The sequence below is a fragment of the Balaenoptera ricei genome, chromosome 14 (genome assembly GCF_028023285.1).
Source record: "Balaenoptera ricei isolate mBalRic1 chromosome 14, mBalRic1.hap2, whole genome shotgun sequence".
NCBI lineage: Eukaryota > Metazoa > Chordata > Mammalia > Artiodactyla > Balaenopteridae > Balaenoptera > Balaenoptera ricei.
The window spans coordinates 94053357-94072213 of NC_082652.1; the positions used below are offsets into that span (position 1 = coordinate 94053357).

An 18857-nucleotide genomic window follows, 5' to 3' on the forward strand; every position below is an offset into this window, starting at 1 on the left:
TTGATTTCTGTATGTTAAACCAATCTTGCATTCCTAGGATAAATCCTATTTGGTCACAGTAACTTTTCAAAATATGTCGCTGGATTTGGTTTGCTAGTATTTTATTGAAGATTTTGTGTCTGTAACTCACAAGGGATATTGGTCTGTAGTTTTCTTGTGGTATCTTTGTCTGATTTTGATAATAGTGGCCTCAAAGAATGAGTTGAAAAGTCACCAGCCCAGCCAAGAAAAATCGATTATTTGACCAAGACTCCGCATTTCTACTTCCATTTGAACTCTTCATTTAAAAAAATGACTAAACATAAGCATTAAATAATGCAGTCTCGTATTCTCAAGTAAGAGCAAGACAGATGTTTGGTGGAAGATGTCCCTGTGTCTCCTAACTGGGAAAGGATACACATGTCCAGACAGAGTGCCCATTCCTGCAGAGCAACTGGCTTGAGTTAAGTTGAGAAGAAGGCAATTTGACTGAACTAATTGTTACTAATAAAAAAATCACTGGAGAGGCTTATAACTTTTCTAGAGGGATTTGCATTTTTAAAAGAAGAAATGTTTTAAGTCATATGTAAGACAATGTTACAGTGAGATTTTCCTCTCAAATTTCAGCAGAGGCCCCAAATTGAAGATTAAATGATTTAAAATGCCATATTCCAAGTAAAGAAGGCAGACCAGCTTTTTCCAGATTCTGCAGAGGAGAGAATAGTTTAAACACTCTTTGTCCATCACTCTTGAGGATATGGAAGAGGAGGTAAGAAAATGTGTTAGGGAAAAATTGTGACATCGTTTCTTTGGAGGAAGTTGTGGAGTGATGTACAGTCCCATTCTCATTCTCTTCTCTTTGGGAAAGAGAGGGATGCTTCCATCCTGCCTCAAGCCAAGCAAAGGAGTTCTAAAAGAACCCCTCACTTTGGGTGGGAAATGGTCAGGAGGCAAAAGACCCTGTCACCCAGGACTGTATGCTTAGGTGAAGAAATTTCTACATCCAGGCCTGCTAAAGGGACCAGAGTTGAATTCTTGGGAGAAACCCTCAAATTTATACAGTGTGCTCTCTTTGAAAGTGGCCAGTGCTCAACCGTACTAACCCTAAGAGCAATGCAAATATCCAACTGCAGAAAAATAGATAAACTGAGGTGTACTTATTGATATTATATAGCTGTAAAGATGAATGACTACACCTCCATGTATAAACGGGGATGAATCTCACATACTGACAAGCTTAGAAAAAAAGCAGGTTACCAAAGACTACATAAGGTATAATTCCATTAACATAAAATGCAAAAATATGCCAAACCAGACAATATATTATTTAGGCAAATTTTCTATCTATCTATCCATATCATAAAATTCAAGATCGGAGTTATATCTGGAGCAGCAGGGAGTGGCACAGGGAAATTCAAAAGTAGCGGTAATGGTATATTTCTTAAGTTTGGTGGTATATAACCAGGGGCTCATTTTATTGCTGTTTTCATAACATGTATATTTTATAACATTGTGTATTTATAACATGTGTATTTAATTTAAAAGTTAAGGCCAGTTTTATCAAATTCTAATTTTTTCATTATATTTACTTCCAACTGAACACAGCAGGGATTCTGGCAATTTGTGAATTCTTCTTGCTGGACCAAATTCAATAGAGGCCCTCTGGCTAGGTAGCTGGTTGGTAATAAAACTCCAAATAATCTTTCGTGGCAGGTAGTATTCACTTTTGCAAGGCGATGCTTTCTCAAGAGTTTTTTATGATCTTGAGATAGAATAGTAAAACTCTATGTCCTCTTTCAGTCTAGACTTTCCAAACAGTTCTAAGCTTTCCTCCCTTATTTGTATTTTATTCTTTCGTTTTTCAACAAGTACTTATTGAGCATGTACATGTGCCAGACAGGATATCAGGTGCTGTTATCAAGAAATAGAACGATAACAAGACTGAGTCCCTGCCCTCATGGAGTGTAGTCTAGCAGAAGGCCTGACATTACACAGAAGATCGTACACTGAATTTGGATTCACAACAAAGTCCTACAGGTAAAGAGTTTAGGGTATTACGAGAACATTTAGCAGGAACACACTTAGTTTAAGGAGTTCAGGAAAGGCTTCCTTAAGGATATTACGCTTAAATGGGGACCTGCTAGATGAGTGAGGACTAGGGGAAGAGCTGGGGTCCAGTCCAGGCAGCTAGGGAACAAGTCCAGTGCCAGGAGCACGGCAGTTTAGGGCAATGTGCAGCTGAAATGACCAGAGCACACAAGTGGTTTGCTGGGTGGACAGGCCAGATAATGGGACCTCTGTGCTTAGGATTTCGTACTTTACCATATGAACAAGGCGAGCTGCCAAGGGGCTTTAAGCTGGGGATTAACATGTCAGATTTATATGTCCTTCAGGCATCTAGGCTGCCATGTACAGGAGAAAGGATTGCAAAGGGAGTACTTGAAGAGAGGGAAGTAGGGAGACTAGCATCAGCGTAATGAAAGCTGCCAGAGAGGAGTTCTGGGCTGGAGATAAAAATTTGAGAGCCATCAGAGTAGAAGGCAGCAAGTGAAGCCAGGACACTGGATGAAACACTCATCAGTGTTTCCTAAAGAGGACTACAAGTGTTCCATTACCTGTTCTCAGTAGTACCATCTGGTCTAATTTTAAAAATACCAGAGATATCCCCAGATAGTATTATTTTTGACTAGGTAAGTAAACACCTGAGTTGATTTTTAATTTACTTAGGGGGGGAAATGAGAAAATAGCAACACAGGTGGTGTGTGACTATGAAAAATGACTGCATTTGTGACACACTGACCCAGAACCGTGGAGACACAGGAGTAAACCCTCGCGGGTGACTTAGAGCAGGGCCTAGGCAGTGCCAAAAAGGAGGAGGCCTCCTGCCGCAGGGAGGGCCTGCGTCATCCACCGCCCACTTTCTCGGGAAGAAGGCAGTCCTGATCTCAGGGTGAGACTTGCTCTTTTCAGAAGCCAGCCAGGCGCCAGCGTGCAGACCCTGCCCCACATTGCGCCCCCCGCAAGGTCCCCCCACCCGACCACCTAAAACAATAAAATAGCTGATTACTTTACCAGCAGAATAGGTTTATTCAGGAACAGCAAAAAACTGCAGTTTAAACCGCTCAACCTATAGCAAACCATAGGCAAGTCCGGAGAACAAAGCAGCGGAAGAAACTCTTTTATAGAGGAGAAGGGGGACTTGGGCGTGGCTGCTTGTTATAAACAAAGAGCCCATTGGAGGGAACCCCGAGTTGGAAGTGTAGTAGCTTCCCACTGGCTGGGCTGTTTCCAGACTCGGAGAAAGGCTTCCTTCCCCGCCTGTAGCGAGGTTGAGCCCTTTTTCCTGCTGGATCTCCAGTCGAGGGGGAGTGGTGCCCAGAGCTATCCCTTCTGGCCTCCCGGCTCCATCGTAAATGAGGTTTCTGTGTATTAATTTTCACACTCCCCACGCTGAAGCAGGCCAGCAACCTTCCCCACCACACAGGCCCCACACCCGACCACCCAGACTCCGCTCCTGAAGGAGGCTCCATCCCGAGCCCGCCCGCCAGGCGCTGGGCCTCGGCAACCGGCCCTTCAGGGGGCTTCTCACATGCGCACTCCTGGCGCCCGGAGTTCCCGGCCGCGAACAGTACGCCGGGGATGTGGGCGCGGCCTAGCCGATTGGGCGGGGCTAGCAGAGGAGGACCAAGCTGCGGGGCTTGGAGCATGGCCTTGGGCCTGGCAGGCGGGCTTAGGGCGTGGCTGGAAGGTGTGGTCGGCGGTTTGGGGGCGTGGCTGGGAGGTGTGGTCTGCGGGCTGTGGGGCCTGGCGGGGGCTGGCTCCCGCCTGGCTGGCCGTAGGACTGGGGCGGGGGCACTACGCTCTCTGACCTCGCCCCTTCGCTGTCCGGGTCTTTCCTGGGAGACGGGGTCCGCTGGAGCGTCCGTTAAATCTGGGGTCTTTTTAAAAGATCCAGATGTCGCGGTGTGGGCGGGAGACTGGAGTGAGCTCTGCCGCGTGGGTGTGACTGACCTGGAACTTCACCTGGGGCAGGTGGGCAGCATTAGAATCCTAAGACCCTTCTGGGCTCGCAGGGCACGATCCTGAATAATTTAATAAGGAAAATACATTGTTGTTATTTATACCTGCCTTGTTCGAGAGAAGACTTAAGGCGGCTTCAGACACTGCCAGAATCTAAAGGTCATTTTGGACAGGTACTTACTTTTTTCTAAGCTCCAGGCAGTGGCAGATTAAGCTTTAAATGAATAGATTCAGGTATCCACATCAGAGTTTATAGTTTATTCCCCTGCATGAATCCAGGTTTGTTTGTTTTTTTAAATATATTTATTTTTGGCTGTGTTGGATCTTCATTGCTGCGTGGGCTTTCTCTAGTTGTGGCGAGCGGGGGCCACTCTTCACTGCGGTGCGCGGGCTTCTCACTGCGGTGGTTTCTCTTGTTGCGGAGCACGGGCTCTAGGCACGCGGGCTTCAGTGGTTGTGGCTCGCAGGCTCTAGAGTGCAGGTTCAGTAGTTGTGGTGCATGGGCTTAGTTGCTCCGTGGCACGTGGGATCTTCCCGGACCTGGGCTTCCCGGACCTGGGCTCGAACCCGTGTTCCCTGCATTGGCAGGCGGATTCTTAACCACTGCGCCACCAGGGAAGTCCCTAGGTTTTTTTTATCTTGTCTTTTTTTCCTTAATGTTTAGCAGGCCCTGACAAACCATTTCTTAGTAGGGAAGCAACTGTTTTTGCTGAGACACGCTGTGACAGTATTGGTTTTAAATTACATTGGGTTTGTTGATACCTGGTGACTGGAGAAACCTCAGATAAAGGGTGTAAACAGTGCAGTTTTCATTAAGCTAGAACTAGCAAACACACCCTCAAGGATATGCCCTTTGGTATATCTTAAATTTTTAGGTACTCTTATCTAGTCATGAGTGAACAGATTGTTCTCCAGCAAATCCAGAATATCAAGCTAAGGATGATTATAAAAGCAGAGGGGCTAACCATGGCGTCACCTACCCCTCATTACGGAGGAATCTTTTTTTTTTCCCAGGCTGTTTTCTGAGCCTCTTTGGAGCAGAAGCTGGGCTGGGAATCTGTAGAGGACAGAAAACAAACAACTTTAATTTTATACCCATAGACAGGGCAGAGAACTGCTTGGTAGGTGAGATGAGGATAGACTTTGAAAGGGATTGGAGAGAGGATAAGAGGACAGAGTGGCAGGGAGAGAAGATTAAAGTCAGTTGGCGCCAGTTTGAAGCAAGTCTTGGCACGTTGGGGATGTGAGGATGATGGGGGGCGGGTATTGGACTCACCTCTCAAATATTAAGAGAGGAAGCTTCATGAGGAAATCGGATTTTAAGAAATGTTACTGTGTTGTATGAATTCAGTCTCCCTCGTTGGTGTAAGTTTGTTTCTAGACACTTGGGTAAATATCTAAATTGTTGTTCAGATTTAAACATTAGTAACTCCCATTCATTGAAGGCTTGCAGTAGGTTCTCCAGGCTCTGAATGTTCTCTTTCACTGTCAGGGCCACCACGCCAGGCGGTCTGTTCCCCTCACTTTCCGTTGGGGGATAGCGGCTTTCAGAGAAGCACAGCCAGGCAGAGCAGCCTGAACCCAACGCCCAGCTCCTCCTTTGCACTTGGTCCTGCTTTGTCCTCTTTCTGCCCTCACCCCATCTTTGTTTCTTTCTCTCTGTCCCAAAAACTAAAACATATTTTTGTTGGTTGCAATTGGTTTTTATTTTCATTTTTGCTTTTTAAGTTAAAAATACCTTCCTTACTCCCCTGCCCCTTGCCTGCCCCCGTCCTTGCCCCTTCTGTGATTTGAATTTGTTCTCTCTGCACTTGTGTTACCCCAGAGCTCCTCCTGCCCTGTCCTCCTCTGGGCCCAGAGTCCAGCTGGGCAGTCACGGTCACTGGTCACGGGCCTGCATGCCTCCCTCCACACTTCCCTCTCATGAGTGCTATACAAACGTCGGTCTTACTTTCCTTTGAAAGAAGAGGTTGGAAGTTCATTCTACTTTATTTTTCTTTTTGTGGGTCTCAATTTTACAGGGACTTTAAAAGAAGAAAATCCTGAATTTAGAGCCTTGGGTCTGTTGAGGGCAATTTCAACAAAGTTAATACATATTCTTTTATTTTTTAATTAAGCAATCATTTCGCAAGGAGAAAACTAATTTTTAATCTGTGCTAGCAGTTCAAATTAAACAGTGTAAGGAGAATGCACATAGCAGTTAGAAAACGTAGTCTAACTACATTTTCATGTCTGAACTATCACTCTGTTAACCAAAAACAAAGCTGTAAAATTTTTGACTTTTCCAAATTTCACATATGGGTTTATCTTTTGACTTAGACAAAATGCAGTTGTGTAAAAATACACCTACTTTGTGGTGAGTTCCTTTGTTGTCAGAATGTTCCCAACCTAACCATCATGTCAGTTCTGTGCCTCCAAGGACACCTGCCAGAGGCATGTCTACTTAGCTCTCTTTATGCAGAAATTAGGGGAGGAGAATGAAATGTGATCTTACGGTGCAGCTCTAAAACACTGCCTGTTGATATCAGTCCGGCTTCACCAAGAACGCAGGAAGCCTGGGAGACGTTCGATGAGCCGCAGAGCTGTGCCAGCGCCAGAGTTCTCGCCTTCCGGCCCCGCCCGCTCCTCTGAGCCCAGGCATCAGCGCAGTGGCGGACACGGCTCACGCTCCCTTCTCCCGAAGCTGTTGATGGCGGGTCCCACTTCCTGTCTCGTGCTCCTTTGCTGGACTCCTGGCTGTGAGTGGAGATGGTCAGAGGCTGGTGCTCGTGAAAGGAGTTATAGAGCAAGAGCCAGAGCCCAAGGATGGAGCGAGCTCTTGCATCTGCCCGGTGCTCCCACCCCTGCTCCATCTATCTGTCCCGACTGGGACTCTCTCCCTCTTCGCATTTGGAGCAGCCACGAGTCACTCGGAGGATCTTGGATCTTTTCCGTGTACAACCACTGACAATAATGGCGTGATGGATGTGTGTCATTGCTCCATAACCAACGTTAAAGCAGGCAGGAATTGAGACTCCTTTCTATAAAAATAACTAAAATCTTATCTTGAATGAAACTCTTTTAATCTTTTACTGAATGTCCAAAAAGTAAACACAAGTTTTTTAGCCCATTATGCTCTGAGCTTTGAACACATTGTAAACATTTTTAGCTAAGTTTGTGACCCAAAGATAAAATGCATTCACTAGCCTCAACTCTTGAAAGCAACTGGTTTTCTTTTTGGAAGAAAGCTATAAAATGTTAAAAATATCTTCTTTTTAATTAGGAACAAAGAACATAAAACATTATTTAATTTGTTTGACAGACAGTAAAAAGTATCTTTTACTTTCACAGTAAAAAATGGTCAGTTTTATTTGTTAGTTATTGTTGCATAAAATTACCCTAAATTTTAGTGGCTGAAAACCACAAACCTCTGTTATGGGGGCATGTCTTCAGGTCAGACTCCAGGAGTGGCTTACCTGGGCGGTTCCGGCTCAGGGTCCCTCGGGAAACTTTAGTCAAGGCGCTGGCCGGGGCTGCGGTCATCCCCAGGCTCCCAGGCCGTTGGCCAGCCTCTTAAGTCCTGCCTCCCACTCACTTGGGCCTTGGCACAGGGCTGCCTCCCAGCATGGCCCTGGCCCCCCGGGAGAAGGGGGAGCAGGGGAGAGCAGGACCCCCCTTCGCTTCTGCTGCGTTCTCTTCACGAGAAGTGCACTCCAGGCTGGGGGTCTCACGAAGGCGTGATCACCAGGAGCGGCCATCAGAGGGGGCCCGGAGGCTGCCACCACAGCCGAAGGGCAGGAATAAAGACCCCTGTCGGGTGGGGAGGAAAGTGGCAGTGATGGGAGCATTGGTACCTTCAGAGTCCAGCTCTGCTGCGTTACAGGTTTTACAGGAATTTATCCAGGAAATAAAATGAATTCCAGTCCTGTTGTAATTTAGAAAATCTAAAGAGCAGTAGAAGAGCATGTGGGTTGTTCTCTTGGAGACTCTCTTTGACAGCAGAAATTGCATCTATCTTTCTGCAGGCCACGGGCGATCAGGACCTACCTGGAGTTTCGGTGTCTGGACTTGAAGGACAATATGGTATATGTGAAGATCATGCTGGAGACCTGCAGAAACACTTTAATCTCATTACCATGCAAGAATTTTTGGAAAATACGACACAGCTGGGTCCAAGGACCCAAGCCGTGTACGTCTGGGGCGGAAGGCCGGCCGTCAGCCAGGAGATGCTGCGCAGCCCGCCGTCCTGGAAGATCGTCGCCAGCGTAGGGGCGGGGCTGGACCGCCTGGACCCGGGACTCGTTGCCAGCTTTGGTGTGAAGGCGGCCAACACGCCACACGCCGTTTCCAGCCCCACGGCAGACCTGGGGATGGCCTTGCTGCTGGCCGCAGCTCGGAGAGTCATGGAAGGCAAACAGCCAGGAGACGCTTGTTTTCCAGAGATCAGATGACAGATACTTAATATCACACCTGATAAAGCCCTGATCTCTTCACACTGCGTCCAGGACTTTGTTGCCCTGGACTTGGTGCCACTTTTGGTTGTTTCAGCCTAGTCAGGCCCGAGCTCGGCACCCAGGCACATGCAGTCCATGTGATCTGTCGGATACACTGTTTTCTCCTCCACCAGATTCCACTCACTACGCAGCGTGTGAAGTACTTTCAGCACCGCTGCGGAAACGCCCTTGCGGTAGTTCACTGGCCGCTCAGCATGCTGCCCTGGGCTGAAGGCCCACAAGTGAGCAGGCAGAACCCCAGCTCCCCACACGCTGGACCTCGCTGGGCGCGTCCCCGGGAGGAGCAGTGCGGCACTTCAGCACTTGGCCGTTGTCCTGGTGGAGCTCTGGGGTGAAGGGGCTTGAGGAAAGAGGAGGCAAGAACCAAGCATGTTCTGCGTCTTTTTTTGTTTTTCCAATATTTTAATTTTAATTTTTAATTTTTGGCTGCGTTGGGTCTTTGTTGCTGCCCGCGGGCTTTCTCTAGCTGCGGCGAGCAGTCTACTCTTTGCTGCGGTGCGCGTGCTTCTCACTGTGGTGGCTTCTCTTGTTGCGGAGCACGGGCTCTAGGTGCGCGGGCTTCAGCAGTTGTGGCTCGCGGGCTCTAGAGTGCAGGCTCAGTAGTTGTGGCACACGGGCTTAGTTGCTCCGCGGCATGTGGGATCTTCCCAGACCAGGGATTGAACCTGTGTCCCCTGCATTGGCAAGCAGATTCTTAACCACTGCACCAGCAGGGAAGTCCGAGCCGGTTCTGTTTCTGACTGCTGGTTCACATGTGCACACTCACAGACACATGCACACACACATGCACACACAAATATATGCACAGTCACACACACATACACATACATGTAGTCACAAATGAACAGACACTTGCACACACCAAAACCAACAAATTTTAACCAGAAATCCTCCCTTAATGTGAAAGAAGTTGCTGGTTTTTTTTTTTTAATATTTATTTATTTATTTGGTTGCACTGGGTCTTAGTTGCGGCAGGCAGGCTCCTTACTTGCGGCTCGCCTGCTCCTTAGTTGTGGCACGTGGGCTCCTTAGTTGTGGCATGTGAACTCTTAGTTGTGGCGTGCATGTGGGATCTAGTTCCCTGACCAGGGATCGAACCCGGGCCCCCTGCATTGGGAGCCTGGAGTCTTAACCACTGTACCACCAGGGAAGTTCCAGAAGTTGCTCTTTTAAAGCATTCTGCCAGGAGGCTGGGGTTTGTTGCGAGGAAACTGCCCTGTTCCTGTCATTCTTCCCTGCAGAAACATTTTGCTGTCGGATAGGAATGCGTGAGCACCCAGGGTCCGCCCCGGGCTTCCTGTAACCTCGTCTCCCCTTCAGGCGGCCCGGTGAGGGTTGTGGGGATTTTGCGTGTGGTGCTGTCCACACTGCCCACTCCGCATGGTGTTTATTTCAGGTCATCAGTTGGCTATTTCGCCACATACGGGGAACCTTTCTACAAACTGGATGGCTTAAGAAGTGACAGGGAGCACTCTGGGAATTATCGGCGTGGGCAGCGCTGGCTGTAAGATCGCTCAGCGGGCCAGAGCGTTTGACATGGAGATTCTCTACCACAACAGGAAACGCAGGTAAAATTCAGAAAACGGACTTGAGATTAACTGAGCAGAGCTTGCACCGTCACTGCCTTAAATACGGTTTAGATATATTATTCCTCCACTTTTCATACAATTCCCCTATTCTGTTTCTCCAAAAAGTAGGACTGATGATCAAGGAAGGGACTGTGGTATTTTTATGATCACCCAGAAATGCAGCAGATTATCTTCTCTTCATTGAAAAAATTTCACCAGAGAGAAAGGAGATTTTGGCTCACCTACAGCTGTGCTCTGTTTCAGTTTGTAAAGTGATTCTTCCTCATCATGGGAGACGCTGTCCACACTGGAACACACATAACACACAGGTGTGTGCTTCCCCCCCCCACGGTATTCAGTCTGAAGCCCTCTTCCTCTTACTCCACCAGCAGCATTCAGCCCAACACCCAGCCTTGTTAATTCTGTCTCAAAACAACCCTCAGACCTGCCTGTTCACTCTCACTTCATCGCTGCCACCTGCCACCGGCCTAGGCCCTGGCCTTTCTCACCTGCAGTATCTGCCCCCTAAGGGGCTGCTCTCTGCTCTCCAACTTCAGCCCCGTCTGCAGACCGGCCAGATGATGGCGCTGTTCACAGCCTTTCAGTGGCTTCTGTGGCCACGGAATAGATTTCCACTCCCAGAGGCAGGGTGAGCTGGGAGACTTTACATCAGGACCGCCCCCTTTTCAGCCACCCTGTTTGCACAGTGGATAGTGGCGAGGCTTCGGTAGCTGTCACAGCTCCCAGTGCGGTGAGGGCCGACGCAGAGGCCAGGACGAGGCGTGTGAGGTGGGCAGGGCTTTCTCAGCGGCAGCGTGTGCTGGCCGTTCCTCTCTCCTTCAGGTGGTCCGCTGGCCAAGATGTGTAGACAGAATGCACGTAGTTTTGTAGTCCATATTTGTAGGGCAGTAGTGGCTACCAGGGGAGCCGTGACCCCCTGGAGCTTGGACTTTCTGTTGAATAATCAGCTGTGTGGGGTGCGCAGAGCAGGAGTTAGGACCGGACCCGAAACAGAGCACTCATTCCTGCCTGAGCCAGACCCCTGGATCCTTGCTCTCTGTTGAACAGATGGCACTCCCAGGCTCTCTCCCGTTCTGTTGTTTTTCTCTGGAAATTCTGATGTGTTTGCCCATATTCAGCAATGCTGGACGTCGCTGAAAGCCTGTCTGACACCATCGGGCGTGTACCCGACTCTGGGGGCTCAGAGTTGAGTGAGAGGAAGCTCCTGACCTCAAGGGGCTCGCCGTCTGGTGTGACACCCCACAGACGCGGGGCTCAGAGCACCCAGAGACGCCTACGGCATTTCCATGGGTGAGCCCTGGCCTCGGGGTCCGGCCGCCTCTGGACCCACGTGAGGGTCTGGCCTGGGGGAGGACAGACTGAGTCCATGGCTCCTCTCAGAAACTCCTTCCGGGAGCTGATGAATTTCTAACTAGAGAACGCGGTTTTTCTCCCTTGTGCCCTTCACAGAAAATCGGAGGAGGAGGAAGCCACTGGGGCCACTTACTGTGAGGGGCGGGATGACCTGCTTCAGCGACAGGACTGGTGATGCTGGCCGTGAGCCTGACGCCCCAGGCCCGGGGCCTGACGGGAGGCGGGAGCGGAGCGGGGTGGAGCCCACCGCCATCCTCCCAGCATCGGCAGAGGTGCCTGCCCCGCCGCTGTGTGTAGGCCGGGGGGCTGTGCAGGAGGGCCCCGCCCCCAGCCCTGGCCATCCTCCCAGCACTCCCAGTCAACCTTTTCCCTGAACGGTCTGAAAGATCCACTTAGACTGCTGGGTGGTGAGCTAAAGGGGTTTTACTTTATATTTAGAAATACGTCTGATTTTTGTCTTCACGTCATCTTGAACCTCAAATTAGTAACAAAAAGAATGAGAATAGTACACTGGGGGGTTTCAGATCCAAGTATGGGCATCTCCTTGGGGAGCGGAATCACAGTTTGACCTTCCACGTATAATCAAGCAAAATTTATGGGGATGAATTTTCTGAGCCTCAGTTTAAAAAAGTAACTTTGTGTTTGTTTGGTTGGTTCTTTGACGTTTACGTGGAGCTCTGTTTGCATACAGGAGGCCTTAGGCCCCGCGCGGTAACCAGACTTCCTGGTGGCTTGGCGTGGCGTTTGTGAAGAAGAAAGCGTCGCAGTGCTTGGCGCTGGGGGAGCCGGCACACGTGAGGATCGGTGCTGGCCTCAGACGTGCGGGCGGCTCGCCTTTGGGATCGGCGGCCGGAAGACACGAGAGAGCTGGCATCACCAGGAACCGCCCGTGTCTCTCCTCCGTAAAACAAGGAAGACAGGGCTTGAACCCCCACAGGGCCAAGCTAGTGTGCTTGAAGGTTTTCTGAAAATTCAGACCCTGTAGGTGAGCAGGAAGGACCAGTGCATTATATGCTTTTGGTAATGTCAGAGGTCGGTGACAAAGTAAAGATTCTGGAAAAACAATCACCCCAGGAAAGAGCTTGGGACTAGATTCTCCACCAGCAGCACAGGCAGGCTGGGTGCTGTGTGACCTGTAGGGCGGCCCAGCCCGCCAGCGGGAAGGAGGTTCCTTGCAGGTCTCTGCTGGGAGGAAGGGGTTTCCTTCTCAGCTGCTGCTGCTATCTTGTATTTGAAATGCAGTTATGGGTGATGTTTGGTTTTTTAATGTGTACCTAAATCTACTATCTGGGGGCTGTTTCCTGGAACCCTGCGGTGGCTTTGGGAGGCGGTGTGGTGAAGTGGCAGGGCCTAGGCTCAGGGTCAGACAGACCTGGGCTCAGATCTGGGTAGATGCTTTAGAAGCATGTGACTTTGGCTGAGCACGTAACCTACAAGCCTCATCTGTAAAAAGAGTATTGACGTTTGCTGGGTAAGTGGAGGAGCTGGCGAGACAGCATCTGTGAAGGGTTTAGTGCGCTGCCTGGCACGTAGCAGGCTGTCAGTGTCCGAGAACGAAGTGGCAGAATGAAGTTCACATGCTGTCAAACCTCTGACAAGATCAAGACGTGTCAGAACAGTAGTGAATGTGACCAGAGTGCACTAACTCTGGGACCTACCGAGGAGGGGTCTCGTCCACCCAGGTCTGTTAGTTGATCAAGACGCCCTGGTGGAAGCCCTTCAGACCGGGGTCATTAAAGCAGCAGCGCTGGATGTGACGTACCCAGAACCCCTGCCCAGGTAAGGAAGCCACACAGGATCTACGGTTTTCTCGATCCAGGTGGGGCAGTCCTCAGACAACTGTTGCTTTTGGCTTTTTTTTTTTTTTTTAATTATTTTATTTATTTATTTATTTATGGCTGTGTTGGGTCTTCGTTTCTGTGCGAGGGCTTTCCCTAGTTGTGGCGAGCGGGGGCCACTCCTCATCGCGGTGCGCGGGCCTCTCACTATCGCGGCCTCTCTTGTTGCGGAGCACAGGCTCCAGACGCGCAGGCTCAGTAGTTGTGACTCACGGGCCCAGTTGCTCCGCGGCATGTGGGATCTTCCCGGACCAGGGCTCGAACCCGTGTCCCCTGCATTGGCAGGCAGATTCTCAACCACTGCACCACCAGGGAAGCCCTTGCTTTTGGCTTTTGCAGCCATGTTGAGCCACGTGTTGTAATCGCGTAGGGTCTTGGCCTTGCAGGGGCCTGAGCAGGCCCCCGGTGACCTGTCCAGTTCTGCAGCGGGTCAGGCCTCTGCTCCGACACCTCGCGGACAGAGTGCTCAGGGCCCTCAGGCCCCCGACCCCGCGGATGGAGACTGCACACAACAGTCTTTCTCACATCAAGCCAAGTAGTCCTCCCTTTACCCACCGACCCCGGTTTGCCTTCTGGAGCATCAAAGGCGAACTCTGATTATTCTCCTCTTTACAAACCTTCATGCATTTTAAGACAACCACTACATTTCATCTTAGTCTTTTTTTTTTTTTTTTTTTTGAGGCTAAGTATCTTCATATCCTTCAGTTGCAGCCTAAATGAGGTCATTTCCAGACACCTTGCCTTCCAGCACTTTAGATTTTACAGTCCTTTGAAAATGTGCTCCTGAGAATGGCACACAGTATTCATGTCGTGGCCTGACCACTGTAGAGAAATTACGCAAAGGTTGCGTTGGCAGCACCCTTCCTCGAAGCCTCACTGCACCTTAACTCGTTAAGTTTTTAGTCAGCTACAATTGAAATTGTTATTCTCAATTGTTTTTTTAAGTTTATGTGTGGAATTTTACACTTATTTGTATTTAATTTTGTTTGCTTGTGTGTTTTGACCCAGTGATCCAGCCTGTTGGGACTGGAGTCTTGGTTCTGTCATTTATTTTGAATCTTGATGCTGTCATTCATTAAACCAGCTATTCCTAACTTTGATTCCTCCAGCTTTGATTTCTATCCAGTAAGCAAATTGCTGTCAGATGAATGTTTGACATTATGACCAAATTTAATACCTAAGTTTATCGAGATTGGTCATAGAGCTTACAGACATTTCTGAGAAAAACAATAATTTATTCAGAACAGAGTTTCTCAAAATGTGGTCTGGAGACCCTTTCAGGGGGTCTATGAAGTCAAAACTAATTTTTTTTTTCTTTTTAAAGGTCTAACTGGATTTATTTAATAATTCATGAATCAGGCAGCATCCTATCTAGCAAGTAGAGAGGAGCTTCCAAGTCAAAACTATTTTCATCATACTGTAAGATGTTATTTATTTCCACTCATGTTTTCTCACACAAGTGTACAGTGGAGTCTTCCAGAGACTTAAGGACATGTGATGACATCATCACTCTGACAGCTAATGAAATGTGTGCTTCTGTATGATTGTATTAAATTTTTTTCAGTTTTCATTTCTAATACAATAAACGTTGATAGGCATAACCCTCATAAACACATGTTCTTTGGGGTTCTTAATTTTTAAGAGTGTAAAGACCAAATAAGAGAGCCACTAATCTAGAACAAAAAATAATTTCAATATAAATAAAGCAGCATGACCATTTTAGACAGTTGTCAACTTACTCAAAAATGGAGAAGTCATGTTATCATCCCTGTTGCCTGCTAAAATGAACTTTTACACACAAGTCACAGGGAAAATACCAGGGTTATATCCCAAAGCTTAGTTTATTCTAATAGGTGATGCACTCCCAGTGTCCCATGTGAAATCATTTTTGTGGCCAAGAGGTTTAACAACTATTTTATGAATAACTTATATTCAGATACCCACGTTAGTTTCTAATCTGTATATTTATCAGATAGGTCTGAGTTTTCATCTTGGTTTTTCAGGGAGACATTTTGATGCCGCTTACTGTGAAAAAAGTAATTTAAAAAGTAGGAAACCTGTAGTTGTTTAGTCATACTACATAAGTATTCTTTGCTTTACAAAAGGATTTACTGTGTATTATTTTAAAAATAAAATATTCATTTGCCAATAGCGCCAGGAGTCCCCAAGATCACCTTCAGCCTTAATGATTTGCTAGCAAGACTCGCAGAACTCAGAAAAGCTTTCCTACTCACAGTTACAGTTTATTACAGTGAAATGATATAGTTTAAAATCGGCAAAGGGAGAAACCTTACAGGGGAGTCGAGGAGAACCAGGCTGGCCCTTCCAGTTGTCCTCCCAGTGGAGCTGTGTGAACAGTGCTTACCACCTCCAGCAATGGTGTGTGACAACACACGTTAAGTATTTCCAACCAGGGAAGCTCAGCCCAGCCTTGGTATCAGGGGGTCAGTCACGTAGGTGTGGAGTGCCCACATGTCTGACACTGGCTTCTTAGTCTCCAGACCCTGCAGAGGTCAAACTGATACAGATTGGCCCAGAGCCCTAGGCGAACAAAAACAGGCATTCACCACAAATTAAATCACTAGTGTAAACTATCTGGCTTTGCTCAGGGCCCCAAGTATAAGACACTCTTACCAGGCAGTATATCTCAAGGGCTCACAGGTTATCTTCCAGAGGCCAGTCAAAGGCCAGTCCGATCTTCGGAATGTGCAGGGTTCAAGAACTCCAAGCCTGCCTGCTGAGTTAATTCTTTACTATACAGGCCAGCCACTGGCCCTTAGGCTTAGCTGTCTCCGAGCAAAATGATATTTATTGGATTATCTACATTTATTAATTTATATGACAGATACAGCAATAGTATCAGTATGACTTCGCCTAACATTTGGAGGAGCCAATGTGGGGCAGGGATAGATTTAAAGAAACTAACCCATTGTATTTTTGTACTAATTTGATTACTTGTTCCCCCCAACCCCTTGATCTACCACTATTTGTACATTATGATGAACTTGTGTAGCACTATTTAGTATATAAATTAGCTGATACTTACCTAAATCCAGTATTTCCTCAGGCCAGTCATTTCCCATTGATCGTCAATGTCAGTATTATCATCTGACTTACTTACATGAGGTACTTAAATCTTACCAACAATGCCAGTGTTATACCATATTGCAATATTGTCATGGTACAATGCAGTTTCATTACATAACAAATCGATAACAATTGCAGAGGTATTTGCTATGCCTTCTCAACAAAATTGTCTCTTGCCTATACACCAGATATTATTATGGGCAGGTGTTGGTACAGTTAGCCGTGATTCAGTTATTTCTGGGTTCCAAGTCAGTTGGGACAAAGCCAGTCACCCTGTCTCAGTTTGCACCCTTGTACTGTTTTCCAGCGTGTGCTGTTATATAGTAGGGCCCACCTCCTTCATAAGGGGAGGATGAGTGTTTTTCAGAATAGTTTGTATCCCTGCTAACTGTATCACAGGATATGTCTTACTTCAGTCATTCCTGGAGGTGAGGGCAGTCAAACTACATTGATATAAATTACAGGTGCCCCCAGAGAACTTCCATAAGTTTTGGGGTCTGTAAGATTCTCAAGGGTGTGCCCCTTGAGCCTCAGTATCTATGATGGGGGACCACTGCCACATGTCTACTTTGGCCTCTGTGTTAAAATAGTCAGGATGCCCGTTGGGCCAGGTGATAGCACTTTCCCAATCCTGGGTGCTAATATTATCCATCATTATGCTTGAGTCTGCCTGACCCACTTCACGAAAACCTCATTATCTTTCCAGGCTAACTCCCATCCTTTGCCTTCTTCCTGGAAGAGAGCTCCCTCTAATCTGCTAATTCTAGTTAATAAATCTTTCCCTTCTGAATGCTATTCCCATTAAAGGCACATTCAGCTTGTGCCATGATGCCTAGATCAGCACCTAATTCCCCAAGGCCCTTTCTTGTCTTGTGGGTCAGTGTCATTTAATCCATCACGCATGTTGTGCAATTGTGAACTAATGGCCTGGGTGCAGTTAGGATACGTATTTTACACCCAGAAATGTTGGGTCACCCAAACCAGGGTTAGATAAGCAGTGGTCATACCCAGATGTCATTAAGAGTACGCCATAAGGCTCCCACAGCCTTCCCCATCTCAGGGTAGGGGATATGAAACCATAATATGACATTAAAGAAACGAAACGACTCTGAATAGTTTTCCTCAATTAATCTGTATTTCAGAGATCATCCTTTGTTGGAGTTGAAGAACGTCACTCTGACACCTCACATTGGAAGTGCAACTCATCAAGCAAGACGACAAACAATGGAAAATTTGGTTGAAAGCATCCTGGCTTCTCTCAGTGGCCTTCCTATTCCTAATGAAGTGCTATTTAAATGATTTATGTGGGCTGAGAATTCAATGGGATGAAAACATGGCAGATTAAATGGGCAAAAACCACTTATTTTGTATGTTAAGAGTCCATTATATAGATTGAATTAATACTACTTAGATGAAAAACTTAAGGAATAGTAATAATAGTTACCACCCATTGACAGTTTGTTAAATGCTTTCCTTACACTCTCACTTCATCCTCAAGGCAGCTGTATGAGGGAAGTTATGTTGTTATGATTCGTAATGAAACTGAGCACAGAGAATTACTTGTCCAAAGTCTAAAAGCCTGCACTAGGTCTACGGATTTCCCAGTGAGCTATGTTGCTTTCGATCCGTATAAATTCTGATACTTTATTGGATTACATCGTCCCCCTGATACTCTAATCACTATCCATTTGTTTCAATCATTCAAAAAAAAAAAAAAGGATTATTGAGCACCTTCTATGTGCCAAGTCCTGTTCTAAGTGCTAAGGAAAGAAAGTCCCCACTGTCAAGCGGTTTACTTACTAGTGGGGGAGAAGACCAAGCAGTGCCCGTGGGGCTGGGAGCCAATGATGAGCGCGGGGGAAACAAGGAGGGAGAGTGCGCCCAGTATGGGATTATCAGGGATGACCGGGAAGAGGGGTCTGAGGTGACTATGCCTCCTCTCTGGAGTAGTTTGGAAGCTGTGTCTTTCTCCACGTAGACTGGTGAGGAGGTATTACAGGAAGTGAGCAAACGAACTGGCAGCGGAAAGAGGAAGAAACTCTAGTCCTTCCTAGTGGTGCAGGCAGAAGGGGCTCTGCTCCGGGACGCCCACCCAGTGAACACCTCTTACCTCCCTGCTCTTCATCTGATATTCTGTGGCAAGGGAGTTGAACTGCACCCTCCTCTGTTAGCTTCGTGCATTTGCGTGAAGTGTACTCCTCGCTCCGCAATCTCCGCATCCGGGGGGTTTGTGCGCTTCCCCACCACCGAGTCCCACCCTACCTTGCACTCGGCGGCCTGTGGCTGAACCCAGCTCGCCGTGGGAGAACGGCGGGGGGCGTGGCCCAGTCGCCCCGCCCACGCGCCAGCTGGCCCTGCCCCCGCACAAACGTCATCACGTCCCGTCCCCGCTCCTCAGTTACGTCATCAGGCTCCGCGCCCCACCACGTGTCGTCTGGCCCCCGCCCACAGGCGTGCCACCATTCCCCGTCCTTCACGTCACCCGGCCCCGCCTACTA

At 47.9% G+C, this 18857-nt stretch overlaps 1 long non-coding RNA gene and 1 pseudogene across 1 annotated transcript; one reads left to right on the forward strand and one right to left on the reverse strand.

The window, feature by feature from the left end:
- Window positions 1-692: 692 nt before the first annotated feature.
- LOC132347262 (glyoxylate/hydroxypyruvate reductase B-like) lies at window positions 693-17705 on the forward strand (annotated as a pseudogene).
- On the reverse strand, window positions 4270-6956 carry LOC132347263 (uncharacterized). The gene is made up of 3 exons (XR_009497155.1): window positions 6494-6956; window positions 4980-5056; window positions 4270-4575 (listed from the first exon to the last, which is right to left on the reverse strand). It is a non-coding gene; the product is annotated as an uncharacterized LOC132347263 (long non-coding RNA).
- Window positions 17706-18857: the final 1152 nt, after the last annotated feature.